The sequence below is a fragment of the Myxine glutinosa genome, chromosome 5 (assembly GCF_964187855.1).
Source record: "Myxine glutinosa chromosome 5, kmMyxGlut1.1, whole genome shotgun sequence".
Taxonomy (NCBI): Eukaryota; Metazoa; Chordata; class Myxini; order Myxiniformes; family Myxinidae; genus Myxine; species Myxine glutinosa.
This window is the reverse complement of record NC_136265.1, coordinates 24,836,811-24,859,695: the sequence shown is the minus strand read 5'-3', so window position 1 is coordinate 24,859,695 and position 22,885 is coordinate 24,836,811. Positions and strand designations below refer to the sequence as shown.

General features: G+C 46.3%; 1 protein-coding gene across 1 annotated transcript in view; it reads right to left on the bottom strand.

Moving 5' to 3' along the window:
* Positions 1 to 22,885, bottom strand: part of LOC137427831 (uncharacterized) — a 45,401-nt gene that overhangs the window by 5,545 nt on the left and 16,971 nt on the right. The window lies entirely within an intron of this gene.

Genomic DNA, 22,885 nt, shown 5'->3' with positions numbered 1-22,885 from the left:
TTCATACGTTCCACAACAGTAACATTTTCGACAGTTTCTGCTTGTTTCAATAAAGTTGAGTATCCCTTTGGAGTTGCCTGTATGAGCCTTTCAGCTGGTGTATCCGAGCGTGCACAGATGAAGCAATTGAGCACAGGTGGAGTAACATCTTCATCCATATTGCTAGACTCCATGTCCTGCAAAGTAGAAAATGAGATATATTTAGAAATTATTTTTCCACAAAGGAGTGTCTGTGGTGAAATATAAATGTTAACAATCAACTCAGAATCATGAAAAACCCTTATTTGACCCCTCATAAGTTACTTAAGGGCCGATTTAAAAAAATTAACATTCTCGAAAACAATTTTTCGGTACCCGAATTCAACAGCTTTTTTTCTGGGTTTCCCACGGGAGTTGACCTTCAACATTTTAACACATGTTATTACACACCTTTACAAACATATTGGTGAAGAAATTTTTTGGTAACAATTTAGTTAACAGATTTTCATATGTTTCCCTTACTATTACTGATAACAGCTGATAGGAGTCAGAATGAAACTGGTGTTTAGAATTCAGAATTTTTGGCTAATGGGAGTTTCATGTATTGCTAACCTATGAGACTTGATGACACATAAATGGTATTGGGACCTCCATCCACTCTCCAAATTATCATGAACCTATGAGAAAACCTGTAGTACAGTGTAACTTGCAAAGCTGATAATACCGCCCTGTCTTGGTTCATATTGTTGCGGATTTGAGAATCCTGTAATTGTTGTAAATATCACCCTCTGTAAATAGTGTAATGATCCTTGTAAATACCTCCGTTAAGTGTAAAGATCAAAGGTCGTCCCCTTAGTTAATCCATCGCATGCACGTAGAAAATCATATACCCTTCTAAATAGTTATTTCCTTATTATGTGTATTAGTTTAAGGCTGTTTCCCATTAATTGACTGCATTGCACCAAATTACATAAGATAGGTCCCCTTCAAGGATTGCATTTCCCAGCCAAACTCTCCCTCTCTGTGCAAAACCGCTGGACAAGCGTGGGGTGCGCGCCCTCTCAACTGGCCCTGGTTTGGAAGCGGCTTTCGCCGTCATAGTGAATATGTGCTCCGTGCTCTGTTTGGACAAGAAGGGCGGGGTCGCCGAGAAGAGACAAGCCCATGGCGCGCCACGGGGGTGGGGCTGTTCAGCTCCATGCCCAAGTAAGGCTACAAGCCCATGGTTCGCCACGGGGGGGGGGGGGGGCTGTTCAGCTCCATGCCCAAGTAAGGCTACAAGCCCGTGGCCGCGGGACTGTTCAGCTCCATACCCAAATAAGGTAACAAGCCCGTGGCATTGCCATATAAGGCCACAAAACAGAGCACGGGGGCGGTACCCAAACGGCCGAGGGCGTGTCACGACCCCGCTTGATATATGGGTGCGAAAAGAGAGGACATGCGAGAGGACCTGCTCCTGGGCTGGTACGAGAACTGGTACGAGAGCGGGGTGCGTGCTGCTGAGCTGGGTTCGAGGCTGGAGCTGGGTTTGACGTACTGGAGAGGAGAATCCCAGTGTCACCGACAGAGAGAGAGAGAGAGTCGTGGGTCGGAACGGAACCTCGCCAGAAGAACGAACCTCCTGCCATTCCTGTCATCATCCCCGTGTAAGTCTGACTGTCGTCTGTTCGTCTGTGTTATCCTGGGGTTTAAGTAAGACTGTATAGATAAGTAGATTGCACTGTCTTCTTCTTCTTCTGTAAATTATTTTCGTATCTTTCCATCTCCTTCGGTTTCTTTGATTGTGTAAATAGTAATTGGTTAATAAATCCTGTTATTTCCTACCTTCGTCTTCTTCTTCATGCTCGTCCGGTCGTCTTTGTGATTTCCCCATTGAATACCTGTGGCACGATTTGGCCAACGTTTAGGATCGGGTGTAGTATTGCGAATGGTTCGAGCCGCGGCTCATAATCCGCTCGGCAAATAACATCGTTCGCGGTCTCGAACGAGGTTGCACACCTGCCTCTCTGGAGGGAACTGGGCAGCTTCAGGACTCACGTCGGTCAGTCGCAGACAAGGGGATTAATCCCCCCTTGGTAAGGGAAAAGGGGCCGACGGTGAGATCCGCAACAATTGGAGTCAGGAGTGGGATTCGGACCTGAAGTGCGCTTAGCGCACTCAAATTACGAGTGGTTAAAATTTTTTTATTTAACACCACTAAATTTTAAAATCATGCCATGGATAGTCGAGGCGATCGGATGCCGGTGGGTGAGTTAGAAGGGGGGGGGGGGGGGTAGAGTCGACCCAGGACCCCAGGGAAATGTATATGGGGGAGAGAGAGGAGGAGAGCAAGGAGGATGTGGTTGCAGGAGTTGCAGGTGCACAAGATGGCGCCCTCGCGCACGAGGTTGGGGGTGCACAAAATAGCGGCGCCGCGGAGGTCGAGTCCGCGGTGGCGGCTGGGGACGCTGTGCAAATCGGGTTTGACCTCAGATTATTCCTGACCCAACTGGATGCAAAAATGGATAGAATGGGGCAGCGATTGGGAGGCCAAATTGGAGCAATGGAAGGCCAAATGGGAGCAATGAGGGACGAAGCGAGGGGTACCAGTGAGCAATTGAGAGACGGGTTAGGTAATATGGGAAATCGAATCGGGGGGCTAGGAAGCAAATTGGAGCGAATCGGTAAAGTTGGGGACAGAATGGGTGACCGCATACAAAAATGTGGGGAGAGCGCAAAAAAATGTGGGGAGACCATGGATCGCATGTTGGGCGAGAGGGTCCCAAGGGTGCACGACGAGGTAAAGCGGGTCGAGAAGCGCTGGTTGAGCGAAGTGGAGAAAAGCACAGGTAACTGGACTGGGGTAGACATCGCGACCCGGGGTATGGAAAAGCCGGCGACCGCTGAGGTAGAGGGAATTTTATTAAAGCCAACGGTCGTCGAGGTGAATAAAGAAATAATGGGTATTGTTGAAATTGAAAAGACGACGGAGGTAGCCCGGGAATTGGAGGAAGGAATGGATTATGTGCAAAGTCCGTGTTCACATCCTGATGCCGTACTTGCTAATCTTTATAAAGATTTGCAGGTGCGCGTGGAGAAGAGGATCCCAAAGGTGAGTCGCGCTGTATATGGTGCTAAGAGGTTTTTCGGCAGAGTGTTTGACGCGAAGAGAATTGTTGCGCGATTGGGGTCGATATGGCACCCGGGCGTTTGTGGGAGGTCCGAGGGGCGTGGTGTATGAAAGAATGGCGCGCTTGTGGAAAAAAAGCGTGCATCGGGGAATGAGCGTGTTATAAAGTGTGGGAGTAAAACCGAGTGCGAGCGGGGAATGCACGTCAGAGTGTACGGAGTGTGACACAGAGAGTAAGAGTGATACGGAGTGTACGTGCGAGGCTGAGAGTGACCCGGAGAGTGAGTTGGTGGAGGAGCGGGTGCGAGGATGCACGTTTGGGATGGACTGCGAGAGTGTGCGAGAAAGCACACCTGGGTTGGTTGTGGTGCGGGTGTGGGGGAGCCCATTGAAGCGCGTGAGTGGGTGGATGCAAGAGTGCACCCCCATGAGTGGTACGGAGTACGTACCGAGGGAGAGTGCGCAAGACGGTGCGCGAGGTGTGTTAAGGAAGTGTGCGAACGGCGAGTGTGCGCGAGAGGTGTGGTGTGTAACAGGGAGTGCGGTGGTGGAATGGACGGAGTGTGTGGGATGCACTGGAGGCGCCGAGACGCCGGGTTTGGTGAGTGTGAAAAGGGTCGCGTATGCGAGTGAGGCATCGACGTTAAACGGGGCAGCGTTTAGGGCGACGGATAGCCGATGCGAGCACTCGGGGCGCGGTGCGCTTTGTTGGATGCGAGGCTCGGCGCGGGTCGGTGCTGCATCGCTTCTCTTCGAAGCGTCGCGCCCGATTCGGGCCTGGCCCCGCCCCGCACGGTCGAGTCCGGGCTTTGCAGGGCAAGGCGACCGGTCCGGTTCAAGGACAGGTAGGACGGATCGGAACGGTGCCCCCTTGTGGCGGGGACGGGGTTCCGACTGGGCGAGATTGAGCCATCGGGCCGGAGGCCGCAAGGATCCGCGCCGAGATGGTGCGTGGAATCTCGGCCCGACCAAACCGCCTCCCCTGAACCGAATGCCGGATGGATTCAACCTGCAGGCGACCAAACCACCCGAATTCATTGCTCGGCTTTGCGAAGCCGAGTTTTAATGATGTACCGACGCACCGAGGCTCAGATATAGCAGACTGTGGTGATAATAGTGTTTTGATCCGAAATTTAGAATAGTGAATAGGATTGGCAGAAGTGATTGGCAAAATTTGATGATTGGCAAATGATTGGTAGAATGATTGGCAGTGATTGGCAAATTTTGATTTGCAGGAAATTGGATGGGCAAAATTTATAGTGGGAGATGCCCGATGTGGAGGGATGGCAAATCCACCATCCCTCACACCATGGGGCACATGAGCTATAGGTTTATGGGGTTTGGCAGTGAAAACTAGCCCGGAAGGGTTAGGATAAAATGTTCGGGATCTAGAGAAGATTGACCATAGGTAACGGTAGAGGTAAGTAGCGACATTGGACAGGTAGTCGGGGACATAGAGAGGTTAGAATGGATGATAACGACGTGGTATGTGCTTAGTTTAAAGGGAAGACGGGGAGCACCAAGTAAGAAGGAAACCAGGTAGATCAGATGATGCCGTGTGTTTGAGAATCGAAAGTGTATGGAGCAGTGTATGAGTGAGTGAGGTGATTGTGAGTTGTATTGAGCGTGGAAGTGTATGGAGCAGTGCATGAGGAACAATTGTGGTTGTGCATTGTATTGAATGATTGAAGAAGCCTGGGAGGAAGGAGGGTGCAGGTGGCACCAGGTGTGATTGCACAGGTGTACAAATGAACAGGTGTGTGGAATACATGGAGTATGGAATGGATGGTGTGGAGGGAGTATGGTGGAAACTGTGGAGTGGGGTGGATGGTGCGAAGGTGTGAATGGGGGAAAAGTGGACCCCTATTACGAATACCCGGGGAGGGTAGTTTAAGAGTTAGGTAGAGGGAGTATAGTCAGGTTCACTATGTTAACAAATATAATTTCGTTCAAAATTTTGGTAGATTAGCAAAACTATACATTTTTGGAATATTCAGAGCATGAGGAATCCAAAAATGAATGTTTACATTTGCGTAGACACCTTTGCGAAAATGACACTCAGGACAGTGATGAAGATAGTCAGGTTCACTATGTTAACAAATATTATTTCTTTCAAAATTTTGGGATTAGCAAACCTGTACATTTTTGGAATCTTCAGAGCATGGAGAATCTGAAAATCAATGTTGGCATTTGCACAGACACCTGCATGGCCGCCATTTTGGATTTTGAAAATGGCCGCCATAAAATACATATTTTGCGCGATCTTGGCTTCTAGTCAACCTAGAGACTTAATTAAATATGCTAATCCTATGTTTTCTGGGTCAAGGAATCCAATAAAGGCCTCAAAATAGTGCTCAGGATTATAGAAAAGCAACAAACAAAGGTAATTGAAAACCATTGTCTTTATATTTGTGATACAACTGTATTACATAATACATGATATTGCAAGTCCTTTGAAGTTATAGGTTGTTATAGGAAGTTATAGGTAGTATCAGATTGAACTATAAGTCCTATACACAGGATCTACGAGGTCTATACCGTTCAGGAATATGCTTTTACAGATCTTCATCACTGTCCTGAGTGTCATTTTCGCAAAGGTGTCTATGCAAATGTAAACATTAATTTTTGGATTCCTCATGCTCTGAATATTCCAAATATGTATAGTTTTGCAAATCTACCAAAATTTTGAACGAAAAAACATCGTGAACCTGACTAGTAGGTAAATTGTGGTTGGATATTGGCATCTGTGGTGCGTGGTGGAAGAATGGTGTTTGGATGGGTGCATTAGTGACGTGGAAATGGCTGGGCGTGTGGCCTGCTAGTGTGTGTAGTTAAATGGGCACTCCGCCACTGTTAGGATGTCGGCCAGGTGAGGCCGCAGGTGGGCTCTAGGAGCCGGTAAAGTTGTTGTGGATGGGGCCCGAGGATCCGGAGGACGGACCCGGGTAGCCCAGTGCCAGAGAGGGCACCGAGTGGGGAGAGCGCCAGAGGGCCTTCCCCAGGTAGATAGGTTAGGGTAAGGAGCAGGTAAGCTCGGAGGCAACTGCAGTGGTGGAGGTGTGCAGGTGGGTAGACCTGCTGGGAGAGCCACATGACCCAGTCCTGAAATTGTGCAAAGGCACAGGGAGTTGAATCGGGGGAGTGAGACCCCAAATTGATGAAGCACCACAGTTTGGTCAATGGGAATTTGGTTCTTAATACCGCATAGAGTGTAAGATGGCCAATGGATTGGCAGGGAAAGACCCCGGGTAGTGTAAAGTGTATTAAAGTCATTTAGAGGATAGTTAGGATTAAGAATCTCCTCGCACCATCTACATCCACTCACCTGAGGTGACAGAACACCACACCATGCCATGTTTTTATTATTTTTTTTGTGCAAATGTTTGGAATGTGAGACGCATCATGACGTGGGTGTGACATTGTGCTGATGTTCCATCTCTCCCTCCTTATGAGGATTGATGATGAATTGGTGATGGCAAATTTTGGATTAATGGGATTGTGACGAATTTGGTATAGGGGAAATATAGTGAGGACGAGACGTAGTGACGGCTTTGTAAATGTGTAGGTTTTTGTAAATACGGGGAGGGGCAAGGGGGGCAGTGTAGGTCACATGTGGGGGGCGTATGTAGGGAGGAGCTTTTCTCCGCTCAGTCTCCAGATGCACCTCATTCTGCATTGCCTTGTTTGATGTGTAACCTTGCGCCCTTGCCCTCGCTAACCTGCCCTCTCTGTCTTCCTTCCCCGACCCATGGATCGTGCTCTCTGGGCACTAAGGGGAGCGTGCGGGGGGGGGCCGCGTCGGTGTGCCCGAATCCTCGCAACCAGCTGCCTGCATCCACGCACCACGTATGGACCACATGTCTGTGGCTGAGCACCACTCATGGACCCCACGGGTTGGGGCATGGCCCCTCTGCTGGGACCGGCCATGATGGCCCAAGATCTTGCTTGCGGACCCGGTGAGGTGGCACCAAGCCCACAGGTGAACCACCCATAGTCGGCCCCTGTGGGCCATAAATAAAAATTGACACGTTTTGTGCTTTTTATCATTATGTCCAAATAGGCCGCCAGCAAGAAGAACAAGAAAGACAACATCAAGAACGACAACGGCCAGCAGAGGGAGCCGAAGAGGAAGACCAGCATCATTTTTTTTTGTTTTTTTTTACTATGGTGACTGTGCACTGCGGTGCATTTTGGTGCTTTATGGTGCTCTGTGTTGGTGCTGGTGCGTCGATGCAACACAGGCTGTCTCCCCCCCCCCCCCCCCCCCCAAAAGAACAATAGCAGGTCCTGGGTTGCAGTGTAAATACAATCAGCGTCACTTGTAAATCATGCTCCCCACCGTTCATGTTTAGTTTGAAAACCATTCCGCAATTCGGTTATCCTGTGGGCGTGAATCTGTTAGGCAGGGTGCAGTGCAGCAGCGGGACATACTTATTTGTGTTTTAAAACTGTCGCACTCAGGGTCAGGTTAATTGTAGAGGGAATTACACCTACGTGCCACACTAAGTTAAAGTTTCATAGGCCCGGGACGTGACTGGAGGATGAGGGTGCAGTGTTGCGGATTTGAGAATCCTGTAATTGTTGTAAATATCATCCTCTGTAAATAGTGTAATGGTCCTTGTAAATACCTCCGTTAAGTGTAAAGATCAAAGGTCGTCCCCTTAGTTAATCCATCGCATGCACGTAGAAAATCATATACCCTTCTAAATAGTTATTTCCTTATTATGTGTATTAGTTTAAGGCTGTGTTTCCCATTAATTGACTGCATTGCACCAAATGACATAAGAGAGGTCCCCTTCAAGGATTGCATTTCCCAGCCAAACTCTCCCTCTCTGTGCAAAACCGCTGGACAAGCGCGGGGTGCGCGCCCTCTCAACTGGCCCTGGTTTGGAAGCGGCTTTCGCCGAATATGTGCTCCGTGCTCTGTTTGGACAAGAAGGGCGGGGTCGCCGAGAAGAGACAAGCCCATGGCGCGCCACGGGGGCGGGGCTGTTCAGCTCCATGCCCAAGTAAGGCTACAAGCCCGTGGCTCGCCACGGGGGGGGGGGGGGGCGGGGCTGTTCAGCTCATGCCCAAGTAAGGCCACAAGCCCGTGGCTCGCCACGGGGGGCCGGGCTGTTCAGCTCCATACCCAAATAAGGTAACAAGCCCGTGGCATTGCCATATAAGGCCACAAAACAGAGCACGGGGGCGGTACCCAAACTGCCGAGGGCGTGTCACGACCCCGCTTGATATATGGGTGCGAAAAGAGAGGACATGCGAGAGGACCTGCTACTGGGCTGGTACGAGAACTGGTACGAGAGCGGGGTGCGTGCTGCTGAGCTGGGTTCGAGGCTGGAGCTGAGTTCGACGTACTGGAGAGGAGAAACCCAGTGTCACCGACAGAGAGAGAGAGAGAGAGTCGTGGGTCGGAACGGAACCTCGCCAGATGAACGAACCTCCTGCCATTCCTGTCATCATCCCCGTGTAAGTCTGACTGTCGTCTGTTCGTCCGTGTTGTCCTGGGGTTTAAGTAAGACTGTATAGATAAGTAGAATTGCACGGTGTCTTCTTCTTCTTCTGTAAATTATTTTCGTATCTTTCCATCTCCTTTGGTTTCTTTGATTGTGTAAATAGTAATTGGTTAATAAATCCTGTTATTTCCTACCTTCGTCTTCTTCTTCATGCTCGTCCGGTCGTCTTTGTGATTTCCCCATTGAATACCTGTGGCACGATTTGGCCAACGTTTAGGATCGGGTGTAGTATTGCTAATGGTTCGAGCCACGGCTGCTAATCCGCTCGGCAAATAACATCTTGTCCGCGGTCTCGAACGAGGTTGCTCACCTGCCTCTCTGGAGGGAGCTGGGCAGCTTCCGGACTCACGTCGGTCAGTCGCAGACAAGGGGATTAATCCCCCCTTGGTAAGGGAAAAAGGGGCCGACGGTGAGATCCGCAACAATATTGTTTAGTCTTGTTGTTTGTTACAAAATGGCTGCTGTTGAGTTTCAGTCACAAGCAGAATAAAAGAGTGTTGTGTTCCTGGAATATTTTGTCCAAGACTGATTAAACAACCTATGTCGATCAGGTAGCCTAATTGTGCAAAAGTGCACATGCCTAGCTGAGCATAGCCTAGCCTAGGCCTATATTATATAGTCGACCTGCTTTCATTATCTGATCAGATACATTGAGTCACAAGAAACAGTTCCATGGCATTTCCATGACTTTTTAACAGTAGGCCTAATCTATTATGCCATTATTCTATTTTACATGTAAGCTCATCTATCTATAATGACAGTAATCTCTGTGTGTCTGTCTGTGACCGCTGTTTCTCGACAACCACGGGTCCGATATACTTGAAACTTGCCAGGTATATTGCTGGGGACCCGAGGATGTGCCTTTTCAAGGTTTCATATTAATCGGACAAGTAGTTACCGAGCTATGTCCAAAAAACGATTCAACCAATCAGAGAGCAGCGAGCTATCACGTGTGCCGAACGTGCCGAACAGACTCTGCCTCGGACGGCACATTTGAGAGCGTATTCATTTATTTCACGTTGGCAAACTATGTTGGCGTTAAACTATGTTTTAAAACTAATTAAAACTAATTTGCGATTCTTTCGCTTTCCTGCGCGTTTGTGCACGCTATGGCGATTTCTTTACCAAACTCCGCAAGCCGTTCGCTTTGGACCAAACCATTTCATGTAAATAGAGGGGGGGGGATTGTCACCGTACTCGCAAGCCGTTCGCTTTGGACCAAACCATTTCATGTAAATAGAGGGGGGGGGATATAATTTTAGATATATATATAGTACGGGCATGCCCAAGTAAGCCTCAATTTACTTACATTCATCTCGAAGAAGATCCTTATATCTTTAACAACAAGACATGACCTTGACCATTGTTGACTCTCAAAGCAGACGTTAAAAGCTCTGCTGCCACCTGTGCTTCATTACACATGCTGTGGCGCCCTCTTTGGAAATGCAGACTCAGATTCTCTGGTACTCTCTATGCAGAGGAAAATTTGTCTGGTAGTGGTAATTCTGTGCTCTGTGAGAAGTACCTGTTGATTTCCACTTGGTTTCATGTGGTACCTTTGATATATGTTCTAGGCCAATTCTACCACAGTGCCCCCAGGGTCAACTTTTGGGGTGTGTCTGACGGGCCTTATGCAGCAGACAATCTGTCTGGCGATGGGTTTTTTATACTTAGTAGAGTGTAATTGTTCATTTTAACTTGGTTTCATGTGGTACCTCCTATGTTTAATCCAGCCCAAATTTTTGGACCCTTTGAGGGGGGCTGGGGGGGCCTATGCAGAGACAAATTTGTCTGGCAGTGGTCACTCTGTGCTCTGTACCTGTTGATTTCCACTTGGTTTCATGTGGTACCCCCAATGTTTGATCCAGCCCATTATTTGACCTCCCTCTTTGGGCCCCAGGGGCCCCACGCAGCAAGGGGTCCCCAGCAGACATCCATATCTGAATATGTTAGGTTACACAATAAATGTTTCTGTACTCAGATATTGGTACCTTGTTCGTTTGACCAAAATGTTCTGGGCTGCCGGCATAGTGGGAGTTGTTGTATGCAGATGATCTGGTGTTGATTGCAGAAAGTATGGATGGACTTAAGGTGAAGATGAACAAGTGGAAGGAATGTATGGAGACGAAAGGTCTGAAGGTGAATATTGGAAAAACAAAGGTGATGGCAAGTGGTAAAGCATGTGGTGAGGTGGAAAGAACTGGGAAGTGGCCATGTGCTATGTGCAGGAAGGGTGTCGGAGTGAACTCAATTCAATGTACAATGTGCGCTGAGTGGGTTCATCAAAAATGTTGTGGTCTGCGAGGGTCATTAACCAGTGTGGCAGCTACATTCAAGTGTAAGGTGTGCACAGAGGGAGCTGCAGATGGAGGAAATGTTGAGTTGGATCTTGGAGACAGCGTGAAGCTGGAAGGTGTGAAAACATTTTGTTACCTAAGAGACATGCTGAATGGAGAAGGTGGATCAGACTCGGCAACGGTTGCTGGAGTGAGGTGTGCATGGAAGAAGTTTCGGGAACTGAGTGGCGTGCTGATGATGAGGGGAGTGTCGTTGAAGCTGAAGGGAAAGGTGTATGCTGCATGTGTGAAAAGTGTTATGATTTATGGGAGCGAGACATGGGTAATGAACGTAGAGCAGCAACGAAGGCTGGAAAGGGTGGAAATGGGAATGGTTCGGTGGATGTGTGGAGTATCGTTGAGAGAGAGGAAGCCAAATGATGAATTGCGAAAGATGATAGGAATAGAGCCTGTGATGGATGCTGTGAAGAGAAACAGTTTGAGATAGTTTGGTCATGTGTTGAGGAAGGATGAAAGTGACTGGTTGAGAAGAGTGATGGAAATGAATGTGGAAGGAAGTGGAGGACGGGGAAGACCGAGAAAGACTTGGCTAAAGATGGTCGAAGAAGAAATGCGGGCAAGGGGGCTAACAAGGGGAGATGCAGAAAATAGGGTAAAAATGGAGAAGATTGTCATGGGGACCGCAAGGCTAACCCCCGCTCTTGCAGGGAAAATGGCCTTTAAAATGCCTGTTGTTGTTGTTTGTTGTATACTGATCAGATCAAGCGTTATACTTGTCGAATTATGACGTCATAAGGAAGGCACAAATGACATCATCATATCTTATTCCCCATGTGGAGTACTTGACAATGAGCCATGTTTCAATTTTTTCCATTGAGCGGTTTGGGAGATATGGAGGTGTAACGTTTGTCCAAGATGGCACCTGTACCACGTGACCTATGACGTCATAATTAGAAATAAATATTATACAAGAGGAGGCACTCATATGGTAGAATGTCATGTCAGTCGGACCAACGGTTGCTGAGAAAATGAATTTTTAAAATGCAGACACACGTACGCACGTCAATGGCATCAACCAGTGGCATCCATTCATACGAACTCATACCCTCAAAGCTCAAAGTTTGCCTTCCTGAAATCTCAACTTTAATCTACGATCTCAAATGCTCTACTGCCTTCATGCCCTCCCCAATATTTGTATCATTACTTGAAAAGAGGTCTAACACTGTACTCCCGAATGTAGACTTATCTACTACACATGGCTTCAAAAGAAACCCTGCACTGGAACTAAACATTTCTTACTGTTTTTGTTGTTGTTGTCCCAAATTAGACCATTTGTCACTGAATTGTTATTACCTGCAACACCGAAGGTGGGTGGAGGTTGTTTTCACCCCTGTGTTTGTGAACAGGATATCTCAAAATGTTGTGGATGGATTCGGGTGAAATTTGGAGAGGTTGGGTGTCTGACAAGGAAGAATCGATTCAATTTTGATGAAGATTCCAATCCAGATCCAGATTAGATAATTTTTAAAGTGATTCTTTACTATCGAGTGGAGTAAAAAAAAAAAAAAAAAAAAACCCCCACCTTTAGAGGCCATTTTTCCCCGCAAAGCGGGGGTTGGCCTTTTTCGGGAACCATGGTTGTTGCTGTTTTTTGGTCCCCTTTTTGAAGCAATGTTTTACGGCGGGATGCCCTTCCTGACGCCAACGCTTTTTGCCGCCTTTAACGACAAACAGGGAATTACCAGTGAACTGGTACTCAATTAGCCGACCTCGGAAGGATGACAGGCTGAGTCAACCCATGATGACAGGCTGATAGGCTGAGTGGAGTGATAGGGCTAAAACTGATTATACATATTGTTGTGGTTTTTAGAACCCTCCAGTTTGTAAATATTGTAATAATCCCTTATAAATAATCCCCTGTAAATACTCCCATTTTTGGTGTAAAGGTCAAAGGTCGCACCCCAGTTAGGCCACGAGCAACACGTAGCACACCATAGGATCTTCTTTAGTTATTTCATTAGTATGTGTTTCAGGTAAGGATTTGTTCCCAATAGTTGAATCTGCGTTGTATTAATTAAATAAGAGTAGGCCCCCTTTTCAATTCATATTGTGGCGTAGCCTTCCTCCAAATTGGGCTCCCTTGCTTGCCAGTAGCGTTTGCTGCCTGGCTCAGCCGCCATTACGCACGCGGTCAAGCTGGAGAGGAAGGGCGGAGCGCCAAGAACGAAGGCGTGGCCCCTCAACGCCCCATTAAGGGGCGGACCGGTGAGCGCTCGCGACCACTCAGGGCCGAGGCCAGCTCACTGGTAGGCGGATCCAACAGGCAGGAGGCTTGATATGCGAGTGGGCAATAAAAGCGGCTGTGTGGGACTACTTCGAGAGATGCGGGGGATGAGCCAGGGAGAGAGAAGGAGTCAAACCTAAAGAGAGGAGAGGAGAGGTGCCCGGGAGAACGACTCGAACAGATGAGAAAGGAGTCCTTGCTTGCCGTTGTCACGGACCATTGGAGGCGCACAGCTGGCCGAAGGCTAAGGGACAATTTATTACGTACGCCGCAGCCCAGTCTTCCCCCCCCCCCCCCCCCCGCGATATAATTGTCCGCTCACGTTAAACGCCACGCGAAGCTGCCGGCCGCTCGTGCCGCGGTACAAGTGAACACCCAGAGCGTGGACCGGAGCGCGAGGTCGGAACCGGACCTCACCGCCGACTGACGCTGACCAGGTGCCCGGACCCTTCTCTTCCTTCCCACCACCACCACCCTTTTCGTGTAGGTGTGTTTGTTCCATCCTGGGAGTGATAATATAAGAGTGTATAAGGGCTGCCCTGTGTTACTGCTTCTTCCTCTTCACTGTACATTCCCTTTCGTTTCTTCCTTGGTTTTGGTTTTGTACATAATTAATAAACCTGTGTCCTTCCTTCTTATTCTTTGGGTTTCCTCTCATCCGGTCGCTTTAGTGATTTCTCCATTGATATACGTGGCACGATTTGGCCGACCGTTGTAATCGGGTCTAGTCTTTGTTAACGGCCTGAGTCGTGGCTCGCTTCGCTCGGCGTGTCCATTACAGCCACGGCTCGGGCGGGGCTCATTTCCTCGCTTACCGGGAGGCGCTGGTAATTAGGTAATAGGAGCAATTGGCCTACCACCCTATTCAGCGCTGACCGGAAATGACGTCATAGCTCCAGGACTCGGACGGCCAGCTTAATAGACGAGGGGATTAACCCCCCCTCGGTAAGGGGAGTGCCGTACTCCGAGATCCGCAACAATATATATATATATATATATACATATACATATATATAACGATACAGCGCCTTCGGAAAGTTTTCACACCCCTAGACTTTTTTCACATTTTGTTCCAGCCTGAATTTAAGATGGATTAAATCGAGATGTTTTGTCACTGAATTTAACCATAATATCAAAGTGCTTCTTTTTTTTTATAGGATTTTTCACAAAATAATTAAAAATGAAAAGCTGAAATGTCTTGAGTCAATAAGTATTTAATCCCTTTGCTATGACACTCCAAATTGAGCTCATGTGCATCCAATTTTAATTGATCATCCTTGAGATGTCTCGACAACTTGATTGGAGTCCACCTGCAGCAAATTAAATTGATTGGACATGACTTAGCAAGAAACACACCTTTCTATATAAGGTCCCACAGTTGACTCCATGTCAGAGCAGAAACTCTACCATGAAGTCCAAGGAACTGTCTGTAGAACTCCGAGATAGAATTGTGAGGAGGCATAGATCTGGGGAAGGATATAAAACAATTTGTAGTGTTGAAAGTTCCCAAGAGCACAATGAGCTCCATCATTCGGAAATGGAAATAATATGGAACTAGCCAAACTCTTCCTAGAGCTGGCTGTCTGACCAAACTTAACAACCGGGCAAGAAGGACTTTGGTCAGGGAGATGACCAAGAAAAACTCTCTGACAGAACTACATAGTCCCTTGGCTGAGATGGGAGAACCTGCCGGAAGGATAACAATCTCTGCAGCACTTCACAAATCTAGGCTTTATGGGAGAGTGGCCAAACAGAAGCCACTCCTGAGAAAAATGCACATGACAGCATGCCAGGAGTTTGCAAAAAGGCACGTGAAAGATTTAGAGCATGATTCTGTGGTCTGACGAGACAAAAATTGAACTATTTGGCCTGAATGCAAAGCGCTACGTCTGGCAGAAACTGAGCACAGATCACCCATCTAACGCCATCTCCACTGTGAAGCATGGTGGTGGCAGCATCATGCTATGGGGATGCTTTTCAGTGGCATGGACCAGGGACTTGTAAGGATTTTGGAAACAAATATTGGAGCTAAATACATGCAAATAATTCAGAAGAACCTGCTTCAGAGTGCAAAAGCCCTTAGACTGCGGCGAAAATTTACTTTCCAACAGGACAATGACCCCAAGCATACAGCCAAAGCAACACTGGAATGGCTTCAGAACAAGAATGTGAAAGTCCTTGAGTAGCCCAGCCAAAGCGCAGACTTGAATCCCATTGAGATTCTATGGAAAGACTTGAAGATTGCTGTTCCATCCAACTTGATGCTCACCATCCAACTTGACAGAGCTTGAGCAAATCTGCAAGGAGGAATGGGAGAAACTCCCCAATTCCAGATGTGAAAAGCTGATACAGACGTAGCCAAGAAGACTCAAAGCTGTAATCGCTGCCAAAGGCGCTTCTACAAAGTATTTACTCAGGGGGTTGAATACTTCTGTAAATGAGATATTTCTGGATGAAATTTTTTATTATTTGGTCCGAATTTCCAAAGAAATAAACATTTATGAGGTATTGTGTCGATCAGTGACAAAAAATCTCAATATAATCCATTTTTAATTTAGGCAGAAACACAACAAAATGTGAAAAAACTGAAGGCACTGTATCTCAAAAAGTTATTGACCGATTTGGACAAAACTAGGTAGACAGGATAGATGTGTGGCAAGGACGAATCGATTAAATTTTGGTTAAAATCCGTATCTGGATCCGATAATATTTTTAATATCCAAGTGATTCTTCACCATTGAGTGATAAGGCCAAAAACAATATATAGCATGATATGTTAAAAGGTTGTGGATGACATGATAACTAAACTTGGTTGATGAGTTGGGTAAGTGACAAGAACAAGCTGATTAGATTTTGGTTCAGGTCCGAATACAGATCTGGCCTGTCAGTGGATACAAAACATAAACTGTTCAGTCTGGCGGAGGTGTGCACTCTACCGAGTGCCGTTTAAGTTGAGGTTGTTCTACAGCCTTCCCTTCCTCTCCCATCATCCTTTTTGGCAGGAGTTTCTGAATACAAGGATGTTTTGATGCATATTATGAACATTTCAACCATCACTCATAAATCTGCCAGTTCAGAGGTACACGGAATTACTCTCAAGAGAAATTTATTTGTTCAACACAGTTCTCAAGAAGCATGAAAAACTCCATCAATGTTCAAAATCAATATCAAATAATAAACAGTGACAATTAAGGAATAAAAATAAAACTTTGAAAAAATAATTTTCTTATTTTGTTCAGATAAAATAAATTATTCTTGCACATTATAAACAGATGAATTGTTAACCAAGAACATTAACAATAAAATAAATGTAGCGATTTGTTGGAATGAAAACTCGGACAAAACGGGGTCTGTTCATCCAATGCACCAAACGATTCCTTTTGGTGTTATTGGCAGGACGAATTCTGAACAAGTTATTTATTGGACACATTATACCAATAGTTTATCCCCCCCCCCCCCCCCAACCCCCCTTCCTTTAGTGAAACCTCCATTTGTGGGTTTCAGAAGGTGCAACAGACTCCTGCCAAGGATCAAAGTATCCACCTGGTGAAGCTGTGATCTGTCTGTTAAATCTGTCTTCAAGTCGTTCTCACGTTTAAGACTCCCACCCTTCCACCATCCCATGTGTTTTGTTGTACAGTATATGTAGCTTTTCCTTTTCAGAAAATGTCATGCTGCACACTGAACAAATGTTGGGCTTTTCTCGATGGTTGTAATCTCAGTTGGTTGGTTTTGGAAAGTGGGGCGGAGTTGCCCCAAAGTATCCATTTTGGTAAAGATCACATTTCAACAACCAAGTTGTGAAGTTTTGTTGTTCTCACGTTTTTCTTCCAAGGGTTTTCTTCAGGATTGTCACTGAGATCAGGATTCCCATTGTAGTTAATTTGTTGTAATTTCACTATTTGCTGCATGATTGAGACAAGTTGCTGGGAAATGACACCTTGATTTGCAATGCTGTCCTTTCCTTTTGTATTAGAGTCCTCTGTCCAGTCGCCTTGCATTGTTTTACACCACATGGCCAAAAGTAAGCGGACACCCCTTCTAATTAATGGATTCAGCTGTTTCAGCCACACCCATTGCTGACAGGTATATTTCATCAAGCACACAGCCATGCAATCTCCATAGACAGACATTGGCAGTGGAATGGGACGCACTGAAGAGCTCAGTGGCTTTCAACGTGGCCCCGTCATAGGATGCCACCTTTCCAACAAGTCAGTTCATCAAATTTATGCCTTGCTAGAGCTGCCCCACTGTCCCCAGTCAACTGTAAGTGCTGTTATTGTGAAGTGGAAACGTCCCGGAGCAACAACAGCTCAGCTGCGAAGTGGTAGGCCGTGTAAAGCACGTAAAAATCATCTGTCCTCGGTTGCAACACTCACTACCGAGTTCCAAACTGCGTCTGGAAGCAACGTCAGCACAACAGCTGTTTGCTGGGAGCTTCATGAAATGGGTTTCCATGGCCGAGCAGCAGCACACAAGCCTAAGATCACCATGCGCAATGCCAAGCGTCGACTGGAGTGGTGTAAAGCTCGCCACCATTGGACTCTGGAGCAGTGGAAACACGTTCTCTGGAGTGATGAATCACGCTTCACCATTCGGCAGTTTGACGGACGAATCTGGGATTGGCAGATGCCAGGAAAACGCCACCTGCCCGAATGCATAGTGCCAACTGCAAAGTTCGGTGTTTGAGGAACAATGGCCTGGGGCTGTTTTTCATGGTTCAGGCGAGGACCCTTAGTTCCAGTGAAGGGAAATCTTAACGCTACAGCATACAATGACATTCTAGACGATTGTGCGCTTCCAACTTTGTGGCAACAGTTTGGGGAAGGCCCTTTCCTGTTTCAGCATGACAATGCCCCCGTGCACAAAGTGAAGTCCATACAGAAATGGTTTAATGAGATCGGTGTGGAAGAACTTGACTCGCCTGCATAGAGCCCTGACCTCAACCCCATCGAACACCTTTGGGCTGACCTCAACCTCATCGAACATCTTTGACCACATCAGTGCCTGACCTCACTAATGCTCTTGTGGCTGAATGGAAGCAAATCCCCATAGCAATGTTCCAACATCTAGTGGAAAGCATTCCCAGAAGAGTGGAGGCTGTTATAGCAGCAAAGTAGGGAAGAGTGGAGGCTGTTATAGCAGCAAAGTGAGGTTTCATCTTTAGTTTTGGGTTTCGGTTTCCCATCAAATTATTCTTGCTACAAAAACCCAAATATATAGTGTAATTGTTGAAGAACTGTTCCAGAGTTCATTCCAAGTGTCTTTATGGCATGGAGGAAGTGTAGTACTCCTGATTGCAAGTAATTTCCTCCTGCTATAATAGTTCAGCACGTGCAGCTCATGCACCTTTACGTTTTTAGAGGTAACACAAGCTATTCTGAGCAAATTTGCAACAGTCTTTCTGAGACACCAGCATGTGGATCCCAAAAAAAAACATGCTAATTACAGTCACATGAAAAAGTAAGTACACCCCATGCAAAGTTTTTGACTTTTTCAACATATTTCAACATACAGCTATTTGATCTTCATTTCAACAATATTGATAGATAAAGGTGATATAATATAACAAATATCATGAAACATTTACATTTTGTAGTCCATTGTATAATTTAAATAAACACAATTGAAAATTTCACATGTGGAAAAAGTAAGTACACCCCTACATTTATCACTACTTCAAATACCTAAAATTAGAATCAGGTGCACCAGCTCAGGTGCAAATGATTAGAACATCGTTAGAGAGGATCTTGGAGGAACCTGTCTTATTTAAACCTCAGACATTTCGTTTGGTTTGCTCTTTGTTATTGAAGTGTGCGGCATCACCACGCCTAGCTCAAAAGACCTCTCTGAGGCCTTCAGAAAGAAGGTTATAGATGCCTACGAGTCTGGGAAGGGATTTAAAAAGATCTCCAAACAATTTGAAATCAATCATTCGATTGTCCAGAAGATCATCTACAAGTGGAGAAGATTCCAAACAACTGCCAACTTGTTCAGGCCAGGCCGCCCCAGCAAGTTCAGCCCGAGAGCAGACCGCAAGATGCTGAAAGAAGTCTCTAAGAACCCCCAGAATGTCATCACGGGACCTACAGGTAGCTCTTGCCACTGTTGATGTCAAAGTGCACGAGTCTACCATTAGAAAGAGGCTGCACAAATTTGATCTACATGGGAGGTGTGCCAGGAGGAAACCTTTGCTGTCCAGAAAGAACATCAGGGCAAGACTAAAGTTTGCCAATGAACACCTAAGCAAAGACCAGCACGTCTGGAACAATGTGCTCTGGACAGATGAGTCAAAGGTAGAGCCATTTGGCCACAGTACCAGAAGACATGTTTGGCGAAAACAAAGACAGCATTTGACCACAAGAACCTGATACCAACTGTAAAGCATGGTGGTGGAAATATTATGGTTTGGGGCAGCTTTGCTGCATCAGGGCCTGGGCAGCTCACCATCATAGAATCCACTATGAATTCTTCATTGTACCAGAGGGTGCTTGAGGATAACGTGAGGCCATCTGTCGGAGAGTTGAAGCTCAACCGAAGGTGGACCTTGCAACATGACAATGACCCTAAACATACCAGTAAATCCACCAAGGAATGGCTGAAAAGAAAGAAAGGAATGGAGGGTTCTGGAATGGCCAAGTCAAAGCCCGTATCTAAATCCCATCGAGATGTTGTGGGGGGATTTGAAACGAGCTGTGCATGCAAGAAACCCCTCAAACATCGCACAGCTGAAAGAATTCTGCATGGAGGAGTGGGCAACAATTTCTCCCAGTCGATGTCAAAGACTGGTAGATAGTTATAAGAAACGCCTACTTGAGGTCGTTTCTGCAAAAGGCGGCAATACCACCTATTAGAGCCAAGGGTGTACTTCCTTTTTCCACATACGAAATTTGCATTTATGTTTTTAAAAATTATACAATGGACTACACAATGTAAATGTTTCATGATATTTGTTATATTATATCACCTTTATCTATCATTATTGTTGAAATGAAGATCAAATAGCTGTATGTTGAAATATGTTGAAAAAGTCAAAACTTTACATGGGGTGTACTTACTTTTTCACGTGACTGTATATTCCTTCACAATCCAGTACAATGCCAAGTATGTCAGAAAAATGAGAGGAATCCAATCATTGCACACCATCAAGCAAGGTTTTCCACTTGCCATGTTGCAACTCTCTTTAGCATGAGAAGAATAACCGTTTATGACCTCAGAAGACGTTATCAAGCCACTGTATCAACAAGAGATATGCCAAGATAATGACTCCCCCTCAGGAATGATACATTCGTACGACCTATCTATGCAATCAGTTTTAAACTGGCCAGAGTAATGCAAACACACTACCTGGACCTCATAGGATAAATGTGAACACCGTTTTTTGGAGTCTCCATGATGCATGGACCGGACCCGTGTTCATCGTCCTGTTCAGTGTCCAAGACTTGCACTGCGACATATCCAAGCACGCTTGCACTGGTCAAATCAGCATGTCCGAAGGGCATGGGGGCAATGGGCAAGTGTTATGTTCAGTGACAAACCCAGGTGTCTTCTTGAAAGACATGATGGCCGTGCACGGGTCTACAGAAGACGCACTGATCAATGTAACCCAGTCTGTGTCCAGGAAGCCACAAATGTTGGATGTAGAAGTGTCGTGATGTGGGGTGGTATTGCAGAAACCTTTTGTGCCAACTTGATCCGTATCCATGGCAATATGACAGCAGATTAATACATTAATGGGATCTTGCAGCAACATGCCTTCCCTTCAACAACATGGTCCAGAAATCTTCTTTATGCACGATAATGCTCTTGCTCACAGGGTTATTTGAGCAAGCAACCTTCTGGTAAATACCAAAGTTAATGTCATGACACCCTGGCCTGCCATCTCTCCAGATTTAAATCCAATTGGGACATCTCTGGGATATCACTGATCGTCATGTTCAAATCTTCCCTCGACAGTCACAGACCCTCAACAAGCTGGAACAGGAGCTGATTTGGACATTGAATGCCATTCCCCAGACTCGGATTAGTGTGCTCATATGGTCAAAGCGACAACGGTGCAATGCAGCGATTCCTGCCAGAGCATGACATATTGACAATGTGACCTCCACGTTGGATCCCTATGTGAAAACATTCGCCACAATGCAGCATTACATGATTAGGTCACAATGAAAGAGACATGTAATGTTTCAGCATTTATCACAATCAGAGAGGTTGCACCTAGTCAGTAAACCATGATGAAACGTAACTAAAATCACATGAACAACAATCACGTGTTCAGTTTTTTTTTATGGTGGAGAGAGTATTTGTTTATTTTCTCAGTTGTTTTCTAACTCTCAAGTCTCTGTTTCCATGGTAGTGTTTGGTATCTCTTCTTTGAGCCCAGCATACTTTTCTTGTGGTGTTGTTTGCCCGTTATCATAACCAGCATGGGTCATCATGTGTGCTTTGCAATGTGCATTTTGACTAAATAGTTTTTTGCAAACGGTGCATTTGAAAGGCTTTTCTCCAGTATGTGTCCTCATGTGTGCCTTGCAGCCTGCATTCTGACTGAATGATTTATTGCACAAACTGCAATGAAACGGTTTCTCCCCAGTGTGAGTCCTAATGTGAGCCGGGAGGCTTGAGCGGTTACGGAATGTTCTACTGCACACCTTGCACTTGTAAGGCCTTTCTCCCGTATGTGTCGTCATATGTACATTGCAGCCTGACTTCTGAGTAAACGATTTGGTGCAGAAACTGCACTTGAACGGTTTTTCCCCAGTGTGGGTCATCAAGTGTTTAGAGTATGACTTCTGAGTAAACGATTTACTGCAAATGCTGCACTTATACGGCTTCTCCCCAGTGTGAGACGTCATGTGTACATGACGCGATGGGTTGTCAACAAATGTTTTATTGCACACGTGGCATTTGTACGGCCTCTCACCAGTGTGGGTCCTCATGTGTACCTTGCGCCCTGAGATGTCGATGAATGTTCTATAGCACAAATTGCACTTGTATGGGCGCTCACCAGTGTGTGTCCGCATGTGTACCTGACGGCCTGAGATTTGACGGAATGTTCTAGTGCACATACTGCATTTATACGGTTTCTCGCCTGTGTGAGTCCTAATGTGTGTCCGCAGACTTGAGCTGTCACTGAATGTTCTACTGCACACATTGCACATATATGGCTTCTCACCGGTGTGTATCTGCATGTGTGTCTTGCACGCTGACCTCTGAACAAATGATTTATTGCACACATTGCAGTTATACGGCATCTGCCCAGTGTGGGTCCTCGTGTGTACGCGGCGGCCTGAAATGTGCCTGAATGTTTTATTGCACACATTGCACTTATATGGCTTCTCACCAGTGTGTGTTCGCATGTGTACCTGGCAGGATGACCTCTGTGCAAACGATTTCCTGCAAATACTGCATTCATATGGTTTTTCTCCAGTGTGGGTCCTCATATGTCGTTCTGCATTTGAGTTTTCAGTGAATGACTTTTTGCACAATCTGCATTTGTAAGGCTTTTCTCCAGAATGGATCATCATGTGTGCCTCGCAACTGGAATTCCGAAGAAACGATTTATGGCACACAGTGCACGTATGCAGATTCTCCCCCGTGTGGACCCTCATGTGTAACTGGCAGCTTGAGAAGTGACTGAATGCTTTCTTGCAAACACTGCACTTGTATGACTTCTCACCAGTGTGCGCACGCATATGTACCA